Below are 13481 nucleotides of genomic sequence, written 5' to 3'. Positions count from 1 at the left end.
ATAGTTAGAGAGAATAATGTTACCTTGTTTAAACTGTATGACATCATTCAAATCTGAGAATGGAAATAGGACAATTTATTAATGTAGGCTATGCCAAATCTAGGATTAAGAGGTGAATAATATTTTCTGGGATTTTGTTTATAAGGGTCAAACTCACTCTCTTGCTGAGAGATTCTCTAAAATCTAAAGTTCCTCAATTGTAATTTATGTGTGTATTTTCTGTAAGATGTTTAGAAGGATGTGGTGGTTCAGCGGCAGGGCAGGTCCAGATGATCCAGAGGAGAACGGTTTCCGATCATTAACAGGGCACTGGCATTCACTACATCATCTGCTTAACAGCATGGGATGCTGTGATCTCCCAAATACTATTGTTCAATGTTAGTCACAGTATTCACAGCTTGTTCCCCGTCTGGGCATCAAACAGCACAGAGGTAGAGGTACACTCGAGAAACACTAAATATGGAAAATGCTTACTTGGCTGATTGAATGAGTGGGCTTGAGTGAGAGGAAAGAGCAAGAGAGCGCGAGAACATGCGACCTATCGAAAGAGCTGAATCAAGAGAGGCGTTTCGGCACCATTCTCCGGGAGAGTAGACGCGACATTTGCCGCAAGTAATGTTAGAAAGGAGTGGAGTAAATGAGAACGAAAACTCTTATTTCGTGTGGATTATTTCTGGAAAAACAAAGCCCTACCAAAACGGAAACTAGTACAACATTCGAAACAACATACAAAGATTGGAATAATACGGTAAGATAATACTCATCACGGTATTTGTTAGCTAACGTTAGCTATCACCCGTACGGGCGCTAAGGTTGACACGCTACAGCTAGCTACCGTCCGTAGCCAAACCAGTATCATTTGTTAGGATAGATTCGAGTCAGTTAGCTAACACAGCGCTAAACAGTGCTAGCTAACAAGTGCTAACTATGACGTTATCATACAAATAATGTTAGCTGGCTAGTTAATTGGCATAAATAATTCGATTTACTGGATTGTACAGCGAGCCTTTTCTCGATAACTTGGTTGATCTAACTTGATGACTTGCTAAACCTTGTCATAATACAGCAAACCATTAACGTTCGCTACCTAGACTAGTTAGTTAGTTAGRAAGCTAACTGGTAAGTGTTAGTCACCAATCAGGCATCTCCTAAAACGCACGTGTCTTCGTAATATATTTTATCCATTTGGCTAACTATATAGTGGGCAATGGCCACACTTAATCAGTTAGCTAGCTAGCAACGCCTAGTATACCAGACATTCATTGATTTGTGTCATAAGCTTGTCAACACTGCGCTCTTGATACACGTTGGTTGTTGTTGACGTGGGGGATCCTCTCAGTCTGATTAGTCAGGCTGTAATGTACAATTAATTGGTATAACTAACGTTACAGCCTGAGACAATCGTGTAAATGTTCCTTGGAATCCAGAATGTTGAATAGAATGACATGTAAACGTACTCTACCGGTTGTCTGTGCTTGTGTCCTTATGCACGAAATTTGAGACAAAATTTCCAAGGGAAAGTATTGTTTACCTGACTTTTTAGAGAGCTGGGGTATGTATATTGTTTGTTTCAGCACCAAGGTAAAATTAGTTTAATGTTGGATATTCGAATGTCAATATATAACATTCTATAAAAAGAAAAAGAGGTGTGGTGTTCTCCATCCTCCCCTGATTCCGAATGTAAAATTTTCATTTCCGAGAGTGAACGGGAACGTTCCTAAATTCACTATGGCTATCTACTCTGATTTCAGAGCTCTCTRGTCTGAGTGTGCTAGAGCACAGAATAACTGGTGAATTTACAAATGCGTAACACCTGTTGAATATGACTGGTGTCAGTAAACGTTGCAAAAAAATTAATACAATTGTGGCAAGCAGCACAGTTACAGTCACCAACGCTCTACTAGGGCGAGTAAAATGGTCAGAGTGTGGTGTTCTCTCATTTGTGTCTGGAAGTAGCTAGCCAGTTAGCATGGGTGCTTGACTGCCGTTGTGAGGTCAGAACGCTCTACCCTACTCCCCAGCCAGAGTGTCCAGTGTGCACTCTGAATGCTCCGAGAGCGAAATGCTCTGAATATACGAACAACCAGAGCCCACTCTTGCACTCCAGAGTGAATTTACAAACACACCCGAGGACTCCTCATCTCTAACATGTTGTCTCACTTTTTGTGAATAGTCTGATCAAGTCAGACTTTTTAATAAACTTAATTTGAACGTACTTCACCTGTTGTCTGCTGATTTCTGCCCTGATGTGGAAGGTAATCCGAAAAAATATCCACAGGGTAGTGTTACGTATTTAACCACGGTTATGTGAGCTATATGGATCACTCCAATATATTGGTATCACTCCGTGGCGGAGGGATACATCCGATGGGAGGTTTTACAGATTTACCCCCGTGTACACCTGTGTCACGGTTGGGTTCTGCCCCTATATATAGACCCCATGGCCGCGAGACACGTTCTCTACAATATCTCTACAATATCCAAGCAGAAAACAAAAAACAGCACCATATGATGGAGTAACTCCGTTAAGGAACTCCGAAGTTAATGTCTCAACGTAGTGGCAGCCCACCACCATACTCTTACATTCTGCAGCAGAAAGAACAAGAAAACCCTGTAGGGGAATTAGCAGAGAACCCGTGTAAGGGAAATAGCAGAGAACCTGTGTAGGGTAATAAGCAGAGAACCCACGCCTACAGCGCGGGGACAGCATGTAAAAGTAATTAGCAACTAACCACTAAGCTACCTGGGGCGGCAGGGTAACCTAGTGGTTAGAGCGTCGGACTAGTAACCGAAAGGTTGCAAGATCAAATCCCCAAGCTGATAAGGTAAAAATCTGTCGTTCTGCCCCTGAACAAGGCAGTTAACCCACTGTTCCTATGCCGTCATTGAAAATTTGTTCTTAACTGACTTGCCTACTTAAATAAAGGTGTAAAAATAAAATCTTACACAGAAAACAAGCTAGTTGGCAAGTTGTGTAAGGTAAATACAGTTTGTGGCAGCAAGAGCCACCAATATATTAATCGATGCACACAGAGTCGTAGTGTAATGCTAACGAAACACAAGCACGACAAATCACAGATCAACCGTAGTGAGTGGAGCACTCGAGGAGGGGCTGGCCATGTGGCCAGCTGCTCTAGTGAGTATACTTCCACGTGAGATATTACACTTACCTCAAACCATACGGACGTCCGCCGAGTAAATGAAAGAGAACATTTGTTGCAGCCGTGACACAGGTGTACACGGGAGTCAATCTGTAAATCCTCACCTAGGATGTATRCCTCCGCCGCGGAGTGATATCAATATATTGGAGTGATCCAATATAGTGAAAAAACGKGCTCTGGTCAACAAAGTTTGGTTACATTCAGCTATTGTTTACATATTGTGCATCACATGAAATGCATCATCAGGAGATGGAAAATACAAGCAACAAGACCAACAGCACGAACATCCTGTGAAGTATCTTTAAATATCATTGTATTCAACATTCTGGCTTGTAGGGACTATTGTGTCTTTTTAACAGCGACTTCTTTCAGACTGATATCCATGGAGTAACCACAGTAACAGTGATGTTTAGACAACACTTTTCATTGTCATAGCTATTGACGAGAGAATCGAATATCCAATATAACATTTACTTTACCTAGGTGCAAAACYAACATTATAAACTGGGTGGTTCGAGCACTGAGTGCTGATTGGCTGACAGTCGTGGTATATCAGACRGTATACCACGGGTATGACAAAACATTTATTTTTACTGCTCTAATTACGTTGGTAACCAGTCTATAATAGCAATAAGGCACCTCGGAGGTTTGTGGTGTATGCCTAAGAACAGCCATTTGCRGTGGTATATTGGCCATATACCACACCTCCTTGTGCCTTATTGCTTAAATATCCCTGCCCGCTCTCTAAAAYGTTGGCTAAACAATACTTTCCTGTGGATATTTTGTCTCAAATTTCGAGCAGCAGAAGGACAAACCGCACAGACAACTTGGTAGAGTACATTTTAAGCATAATTTTATTCAACATTCTGGCTTGTAAGGAACATTTACACAATTTTGCAGATTTGGAGTGCTTTTATAAGAAACAAACAGCTTTGTTGACATATTATACAAGATGTATAAGCACAGATGAAAGGCTAGCTAACTATATAACATGTTCTGGTTTGGGACAGAAGTGAAAGTTGTGCTGCACAGAGAAATTCATGAAGAAATTAACAAAGGCATATCTCATGTCACGATAGAGCTATGGCAGTTTCTTAACCCTAAACATTACTCACCTCAGTCAACCTGCAAATCTCTACTATGGCATACTTCTACTAGCTATCATGGTCAGAAAAGAACTGACTCTGTAAATCTCTCTGTAGGATCATTTATGGAATAGCAATTATTACACAATGTATTCAGAAATCATAATGCAGAGCAAACTCATATTTTAGCGTTAAAAGGGTTACTGACATTCATTTATAAGGGGTCTATCAGAGGCCTACATATGAGCCTCTTTTACAGTTAGCTCTACATATCTGACCACATCTTGATTGGTTAATATAAACCGAGTGAAATTGCACTGTCAGCATAATTTGAGGGAGCATGAAATTGGGCTAAGATCTTTATTTCTTTATTGGCCCTTTGAGGCTCAGACCATAGTTAATAAGGTCAAGTGCATGCTTTCTGTTGCGGTATTAAATGCCAGAGCCCAGGCCAAGTGTTTAATTACAATAAAAGGCCTGAGGGAAATTAGCTCCAAATGACATTCAGAGTATATTTGAATAATATGAAATGCCGGTAGTGGTTATTGAACAAGGTCAAGCCACTCTGATGGGCATTTTGAGAAAAATAAATAGTCTAGATAAATAATATTGTTGTGGAGTCGTCTTACAATCGAATATCAAATTCTGATTACTGCAAGAGTGCCTAGAGCAGGGTTTGCCAACCCTGTTCCTGGAGAGAAACCCTCCTGTAGGTTTTATAATATGAAATGCCGGTAGTGGTTATTGAACAAGGTCAAGCCACTCTGATGGGCATTTTGAGAAAAATAAATAGTCTAGATAAATAATATTGTTGTGGAGTCGTCTTACAATCGAATATCAAATTCTGATTACTGCAAGAGTGCCTAGAGCAGGGTTTGCCAACCCTGTTCATGGAGAGCTACCCTCTTGTAGGTTTTCACTCCAACCCTGTTCCTGATAGAGCTACCCTCGTGTAGGTTTTCACTCCAACCCTGTTCCTGGAGAGCTACCCTCTTGTAGGTTTACACTCCAACCCCAGTTGTAACTAACCTGAATCGGATTATCAATGAGAGAATTATTAGAATCAGGTGCGCTAGATTGGGTTTGGAGCAAAACACCTACAGGACGGTAGCTCTCTAGGAACAGGGTTGGAGAGCCCTGGCCTAGAGAACAGTTCGTTAAAGAGCTGTGGTTTCATCTACTATTGGCTGCAGTATGCCTTGATATGGTTTCCTCTGAGTTGATTGTTTTATGCATCATTGTATGTCAGGCATATTACAAACACTTCCTATAAATTGAGTAAAGCCATAATGCTCTGTGGCAGCCTAAATAGCTTGTTTATTTTGTGCTTATTGATGCATCATTGAATGCTTCTCTGCTCAAGACTGACAAGAAACTGAGGGGGTGGGAGAATCTCTATTATTGRAGCTTAAAGGTATAGAGGTTTACTGAGTTTGACTCTGGTCTCTGAAGGAAATCCCACCCTGAAGTGCAGTTCAGTCTTGCTCCTCTATTAAACAGGATCCTCTGATCCAAGCAGGGATTGAGCTCACCAAGTCGGCTGCTAATCAAAGGTAGTGTGAGAAGAGGTTGTTTAGCCTTCTTTTAAAACCTGATAAATGTAGATTACCGCCTAAATAGACATACCCAAAAGTTATTATTTATCATGAGGGCCATAAARGGTACATAGCAATGCTTATACTGCCAGAAATATTAAAATCTCACATTTCTGTGAAAAGTAGTTATAGATTACTGAGCTGTAGTCACTTTTGAGGACACAACCACACAGTACAGTTATGAAAGATCATATTTTTCCCCCACTATTCAAGAAACGTGGGGGAATCAGGCTTGAAATGATTGAAATGCTTTCTAAATCAAATTTGACTTGTCACATGRGCCGAATACAACAGTGAAATGCTTACTTACAAGCCCTTAACCAACAATGCAGTTCAAGAAATYGAATTTAAGAAAATATTTGCGAAATAAAGTAAAAAATAAATAGTAACACAAGATTACAACAATAACGGGGCTATATACAGGGGGTACCGGTACCGAGTCAATGTGCGGGGGTGCAGGTTAGTCGAGGTAATTTGTACATGTAGGTAGTGGTAAAGTGACTATGCTTAGATAATAAACAGAGGAGGGGGGGCAGGGGCAATATAAATAATCCGGGTGGTAATTTGATTAGGCCTACCACTGGTGTGTCGCCAGCAAACTTAATGATGGTGTTGGAGTCGTGCTTGGCCAAGCAGTCGTGGTTGAATAGGGAGTACAGGGGGGGACTAAGCACGCACCCCTGAGGGGCCCATGGTGTTGAGGATCACCGTGGGGGATGTGTCGTTACCTACCCTTACCAGCTGGGGGCGGCCCATCAGGAAGTCCAGGATCCAGTTGCAAAGGGAGGTGTTTAGTCCCTGGGTCCTTAGTTTAGTGATGAGCTTTGAGGGCACAATGGTGTTGAACACTGAGCTGTGCTAAATATAGTAACAATAAAATTCTAATCGTCTTACTATAAGATTTCACCTTAACTGTAAAATAAATATAATCATATTTAGTGACAGTACAAAATTGGATCATTTCATATAACTGACAGAATTATCTGCTGCACGTCCTCTGAGCAAAGTGGGGACTCCATTCAAATGTCTGCAGACTCGTTAAAACTTCAGCTTTAAGTAGTGCATTTTGAGGTCCGTTCTGTTTTGGTTCAATTACGGTTTTATATTTTTTAAGAGATATATATATATTTATTTTTTAAGCACTGCATTATGTGAGTTGAATGCTGTAACAACAATAAAACAAGTAATAAAAGTCCCTTGATGGTAGTGACTGCCCATTACTACTTATCACTAATTAACCATTATTTAATCACATTACTTAAAAATATTTCAGTTTTTGTGTATATTACATTGTTTTATTTGATTATTTAATCTCTATAGAGCATCTGCCTATGCTGTCTGTGAAATCACTATTTTAGTAGTTCTTCAAAGTAAATAAGGCATCTTTTTATGACTGCTGAATACCAACTATCAATCACTTAGATCATGTATTTTCAGGTAGAGATGCCTTACGAAGCAACTGCTCTCTATCCCTCTCCATCGCGCGTCTCTTTTACTTAGCAGGTGTGAAAGAAACACAAAGACCGGACAAGTGGGTGTGCAATGGATTATGGTCATTGTGGTTCACGACCAAATTTTATGCACTGCACTGTGTACAATATTGGCCTGTTGGAATCTACAAATCCCTACTACATTGCACAGTTAGGGCCTGATCTGATTTAACCATGCGTGTGAGTAGGGCTGGCACAATTTCCTTATAATTGTTMTAACCGATGGTTATGGATGAAGACCTGTATTAAAATATTGACGAACAGCTGACTGAAGAAATTCATTGTTTGCTACAACACCTTGCTTGTAGTGTTGCAAGGTATACCAAAACCTTAGTGCGTTCGGAAAGTACTCAGAACCCTTGACTTTTCCCACATTTTGTTACGTTACAGCCTTATTCTAAAATGGATTTTAAAACAATCCCCTCAATTTCTTTCCGCCTACATTGAATACTCCATAATGACAAAGTGAAAACAGGTTTTWAGAAATCTTTGCAAATMTATTATAAATTAACAGAAATGTAAATAAGTTCTAAGTATTCAGACCCTTTGCTATGAGACTCAAAATTGAGCTCAGGTGCATCCTGTTTCCATTGATCATACTTGAGCTGTCTACAACTTGATTGGAGACCACCTGTGGTAAATTCAATTGATTTAACATGATTTGGAAAAGCACGGCACTGGCAGCATCATGCTGTGGGGATGTTTTTCAGCGTCAGGGCCTAGGAGACTAGTCAGAATTGAGGGAAAGATGAACGGAGCAAAGTACAGAGAGATCTTTGATGAATACCTGCTRAAGAGCGCTCAGGACTTCAGACTGGGGTGAAGGTTCACCTTCCAACAGGACAACGACCCTAAGCACACAGCCAAGACAACGCAAGAGTGGCTCCGGGACAAGTCACTGAATGTCCTTGAGTGGCCCAGCCAGAGCCTGGACTTGAACCCAATCAAACATCTCTGGAGAGACCTGAAAATAGCTGTGCAGCAACGCTCCCCATCCAACCTGACAGAACGTGAGAGGATCTGCAGAGAAGAATGTGAGAAACCAAATACAGCTGTGCCAAGCTTGTAGCGTCATACCCAAGAAGGTGCGAAGGTACTTTAACAAAGTACTGAGTAAAGGGTCTGAATACTTATGTAAATGTCAGTTTWGATTTTTTTATAAATTTGTAAAAATGTCAACTGTTTTTGCTTCATGGGGTATCGTTATGGGGGGGGGGGGGTGGTAAACAATTTAATCAATTTTAGAACAAGGTTGCAACAACAAAATGTGGAAAAAGGCAAGTGGTCTGAATACTTTCCAAATGCGATGTAGGAATTTCTGATACTATTATATGTAAAATCGTTTTGTACTAGAATTTTTGTTCCTTTTGGTACTGAAATGTGTCTCACGACATCTACTGATCGAGAGAGGATCAAGTTTATTAGCACAGCTGGTGTCCCCTTAGTGCTAGAGCCCTGTCCCTGCACCACCTACTCATTGCTAGCTCTAGCCCAGTGGTCACCAACCTTTTCTGTGTCAAGATCACTTTCATAGACAAAAAGCAAGCTGAGATCTACCACACAGACTTTTCTTTTAAACATGAGTTTAAAATGTTACGTTAACCTAATAAAAACTGTTCTGTAGGAATGAGGCCTTATTAGGGCRGATCCCATTTAGTCGACTGGTCAATTGTTTGGTCGATAGGCTGTTGGTCAACCTGAGATTTCTTTAGCTGAGCAGTAACAAAAAATTAAATACAAAAATATCATGGTGTACAAGARAGACACCTGTATGATTTGGGCCTATCTGAGTGGACTGATCCATTGTGGAGGCCGTGGGGATGGCACAGTCCGTCACTCTAAGACTTGCTACCAAAATTGTATATGGTTATATTACATAAGAACAATGGTGCAACACTAATAAAAAATGTTAATTTATAACAAATGCACTTTCTCCCGTGTTGGATAGTGGTCATTGTCCATGGTTCTGAAACACATCAGTGCGCTGTTGAATTGGCGCCTTTACCTAGACCATGTTGCTATGTGCATAATAGCTAAGTTAACCAGCATATTGGTGTTGAGAACAATGTGGCGGAGGCAGCAACATGAATGAGGAGATGAGAGAACATCCCTTTCCTTGTTGTCTWAGAAAAATGAGGAGAAAGGAAACCTAAATTTAATTAGGTCAATAGTCAATCAGAAAACCAATCAGTATCTGGTGTGACCACCATTTGCCTCATGCAGCGCATGAATATGTTAGCTACATGAAGTAAGAGAACATTTAATGTAGCCAATATCATGCAGCCCTACGTGGCAGTCTGGAAATGATCTAAAGCCGGGATCAACTTTTGGTGGAAGTTTGTTTTATACTGTATAATCAATCAGAATGGAGAATGCCATCCTAAGGTTATGCACAACTCATAAAGGAAATGTAGAACTTTTATTATTCAAAAATATGAAATACCATCATACCGTCACAAATCTGAAAAATATTGTGACATGATACTRTGGCCATATCGGCCAGCCCTACTTGGAACATCTAACCCTGGCAATTTGACTGGTAAACTCATGGGTACACTTGCAATGACAGTCTGGTATTGCGATGCAATAATTTCCATGGTAATGTAGGATGCATTTTTTATATATATATTTTCTTCTACTCTAACTGTTATTACTGAGACCACGATCATTTGGCTTTCCAATTACTGTCATACAACATTCCATGACCATCCACAGCACTATGTGTGAGGAGATATCTCCTCTCTTGTCTAACAGGGTAATGGGGGCAGAGATTATCCTGTGCTCAGTGTCGGGCCCGAGGGAGACGGTGGCAAACAGTTTTATTACTAGTTCCAGTATTGCTAGCATTATGCATCAGAAGGCCATTCTGAAACTAGATGAGGGGATAGTTAGGATATAATTCTGTTGTCCACTTTGGAAGGGTAGGAAATCTTCAGATAAATGTGTGATACCTTTTGGGAACAAACTGCAACACCTTCTCATCAAAAATCACATTATTTATTGCTTTAGAAAAAAAAATCCAGACTTTTAGATGTCAATTCACAATTCCTCAGTTTGCATAGGCCTATGTTGAATACCGGCGTGTCCATTTCCGTAAGTGTCACCACAAACGCTAAACCAGAACACCACGGGAATGTACAGTACCTTATGACAAGAGCTGTTGTGGCCTGCTTTTGAAATGGGCATATTCCTCAAATAGCAGCAGACATTGTTTAGAGGAAAAGCAGTGGAGAAGGGGGGCTGTACAATAATTTCTACATGATGTCACAGCAGGGCAGACTATACACATCGTTTTCCAAACCACTATCCGTTGTAGCTGTGTGCTGCCTGGGAGGGGACTGACTGCCTCTGGCAGTTACTGTGAATGAGGAACACAGCCCAGGGGGCTGGCTCTGGTGTGTAGGCTTCATGTCAGGTGATTCCCATTTCCCCCCCTTAGAATTCCATAAACTGAATCAATTCCATTTTTATTTGACTGAGCTGAATTATTAAGTGGGTTTGTTTGCAGAGGCAGTTTGAAACTTGGTAGTGAGTGTTGCAACCGAGGACAGACGATTTTTATGCGCTTCAGCACTCACCGTTCTATGAGCTTGTTTGGCCTACCACTAAGCGGCTGAGCCGGTGTTGCTCCTAGATGTTTACACTTCACAATAACAGCACTRACAGTTGACCAGGGCAGCTCTAGCATGTCCGCAATTTGACTAACTGACTTGTTGGAAAGCTGACATCCTATGAGGGTGCTCTTCAGTAATGCCATTCTACTGCCAATGTTTGTCTATGGAGATTGCATGGAGGTGTGCTCAATTTTATACACCTTAGCAACGGGTGTGGCTGAATCCACTAATTTGAAGAGGTGTCCACATACTTTTGGATATGTAGTGTATAAGAAAGCTCAGGAAATTTTTTGTATACATTTAACCCCTTATTTTTGTTGGCCCAAAACTACCTCCATACTTCCATTCCTTTGTATAGGTTACCTTCAGACGAGTCCCGTGAAACTTGTGGGTGTCGTAGACCAAAACGTAGAAGAACCATCGTGTTCGTGAGGGTCTCCCCTTTCTATAGAATGGTCATAATAATTTGTAGGCCAAACTGTTTGGACGCTACAGATGTTTTTGTGAGACATCAGTCAGGAAGTTAAAGCTTGGTCGCAAATGGGTCTTCCAAATGGACAATGGCTTAAGGACAACAAAGTCAAGGTATTGGAGTGGCCATCACAAAGCCCTGACCTCAATCCCATAGAAAATTTGTGGGCAGAACTGAAAAGAGAATTACTTTTGATGCACCCGTAGTGTTACTGCAGTAGCGAAAAACTGAAACAGTAATTCCCAGAAAGTCCCCCACAATTTGACCCCCCACCTCGCATGAGAGAAAGGCCTATTAGACTACATGACCACAACCTGTCTGTGTGTGTGACTGTGTTGTGGTTCTGAGGGACTGGTGGGTTACTGGGTTTATGTAAGATGTATGAAAGTGTGAACGCTTGTTCAGAGCCTTGCAGCATGGTCTGCCTATTGTTGCTCACTCTGATCCACACTGGAAGCACTGCTGAGAATAAGAAACGGTCTAATTAGCAGTCCAGTGGTACTGAAGATTACAAACTGTAATTTGAATGGGAAATAGGTAGTGCTGGGGGGGGAAAAAACGCTATAGTTACGTATCAGGATATTATTTTTGAGGATATATCGAATTGTCTTGACGGTATTGCGATTTTCTTTTTGCACTAGTTGGCTGTACCTGCTCCAACACTCATAGCTTGTTCTCCATCTTATTAAATAGGGAGCCAATTTGTTTTCAGCACTTTTATTTCCATGACTGATCAAAACTCATTTTCTCATGGCTCTCTCATCCCTTTTCAGCAGACATAAGGTGAGCAATATGTTTGGAACATCGCATCGCACTAAAATCCCAGTATCAAATCGCAATACATCGTGAGAATTGCAATACATATCGTATCGGCACCTAGGTATCTTGATGTCCCTGGCAATTCCCAGCCCTAGGAATAGGCCCACTAATTTTAGACTAAAGTCTGGGTCTTGGCTACTTCCCCCTAATATCAAGCCAAATTGGCTGCATCTCAATGTAAACATAATTTCATAGAAGTTGCATGAGGCTGGTATGTCCTGGCACACCTTTTGTAAACACTTAAATTGACATGCAGAACACAAAGGGAAATATGGAGCAGTCATCGTGAAACTGCTTCCCAGGCCTTGTCCCTCTTTCAACCCTTCTTGCTCACTGAATGAGTAACAAAAGCTGTCTGGCATTTCTTGCTCACTGGAATCTTAGTGGACTGCACCTGGTAGATTCAGTGCAAGTCGAATGTTATGGTTGACTCAAACGGTCCAACGGTGCAGCATTATCCACTGCAGCTGTCTCAGAGAGAAGCCTTTTAATGAATCTCATAATGAAAGTAGCATTGAGTTGGAGACAGCCGCTTTGGTCCTGGCCTGATGTTGAGAAAATACCTACAGTACAGTTGCCTGATGGAAAGGCTTTGGGTTCATGTTAGGACATGTGAGAATAGAGCCTGCCCTGTTATCTCTAAGACAAAGCACACCACACACCGAAGGAATCTACTTCAGATTGGGATTATGACGCTGTGTCAATTTACTAGAGGTCGACCGATTATGATTTTTCAGTGGCGATACCGATACCAATTTATTGGAGGGCCAAAAAAAAAAACGATACCGATTAATCGGCCAATTTTAAAATCAAAAAATGATATGTATTTTTTAAATTATATATATTTGTAATAATGACAATTACAACAATACTGAATTAACAATGAACCCTTTTATTTTAACTTAATATAATACATAAATAAAATCAATTTTGTCTCTAAATAATAAAACATGCTCAATTTGTTTTAKATAATGCAAAAACACAGTGTTGGAGAAGAAAGTAAAAGTGCAATATGTGCCATGTAAAAAAGCCAATTTTAAGTTCCTTGCTCAGAACATATGAAAGCTGGTGGTTCAATATTCCCAGTTAAGAAGTTTTAGGTTGTAGTTATTATAGGAATTATGACGCGTCGACTATTTCTCTCTATACCATTTGTATTTCATTCTTTCAGTGAAATACGGAACTGTTCCGGATTTTATCAAACGGGGGGCAACCCTAAGTCTAAATATTGCTGTTACATTGCAC

General features: G+C 40.6%; 1 protein-coding gene across 18 annotated transcripts in view; it reads left to right on the top strand.

Moving 5' to 3' along the window:
- Positions 1–563: 563 nt before the first annotated feature.
- The window catches only part of ncor2 (nuclear receptor corepressor 2), a 190275-nt gene continuing 177357 nt past the window's right edge, over positions 564–13481 (top strand). For all 18 annotated transcript variants that reach the window (XM_070447011.1, XM_070447005.1, XM_070446998.1 and 15 more), the window contains exon 1: positions 564–748. The gene's annotated coding sequence lies outside the window, so the exon portion shown is untranslated. The remainder of the gene's footprint in view (positions 749–13481) is intronic.

The sequence above is a fragment of the Salvelinus sp. IW2-2015 genome, linkage group LG15, assembly GCF_002910315.2.
Source record: "Salvelinus sp. IW2-2015 linkage group LG15, ASM291031v2, whole genome shotgun sequence".
Taxonomy (NCBI): domain Eukaryota; kingdom Metazoa; phylum Chordata; class Actinopteri; order Salmoniformes; family Salmonidae; genus Salvelinus; species Salvelinus sp. IW2-2015.
This window is presented reverse-complemented; position numbering and strand designations above follow the sequence as displayed.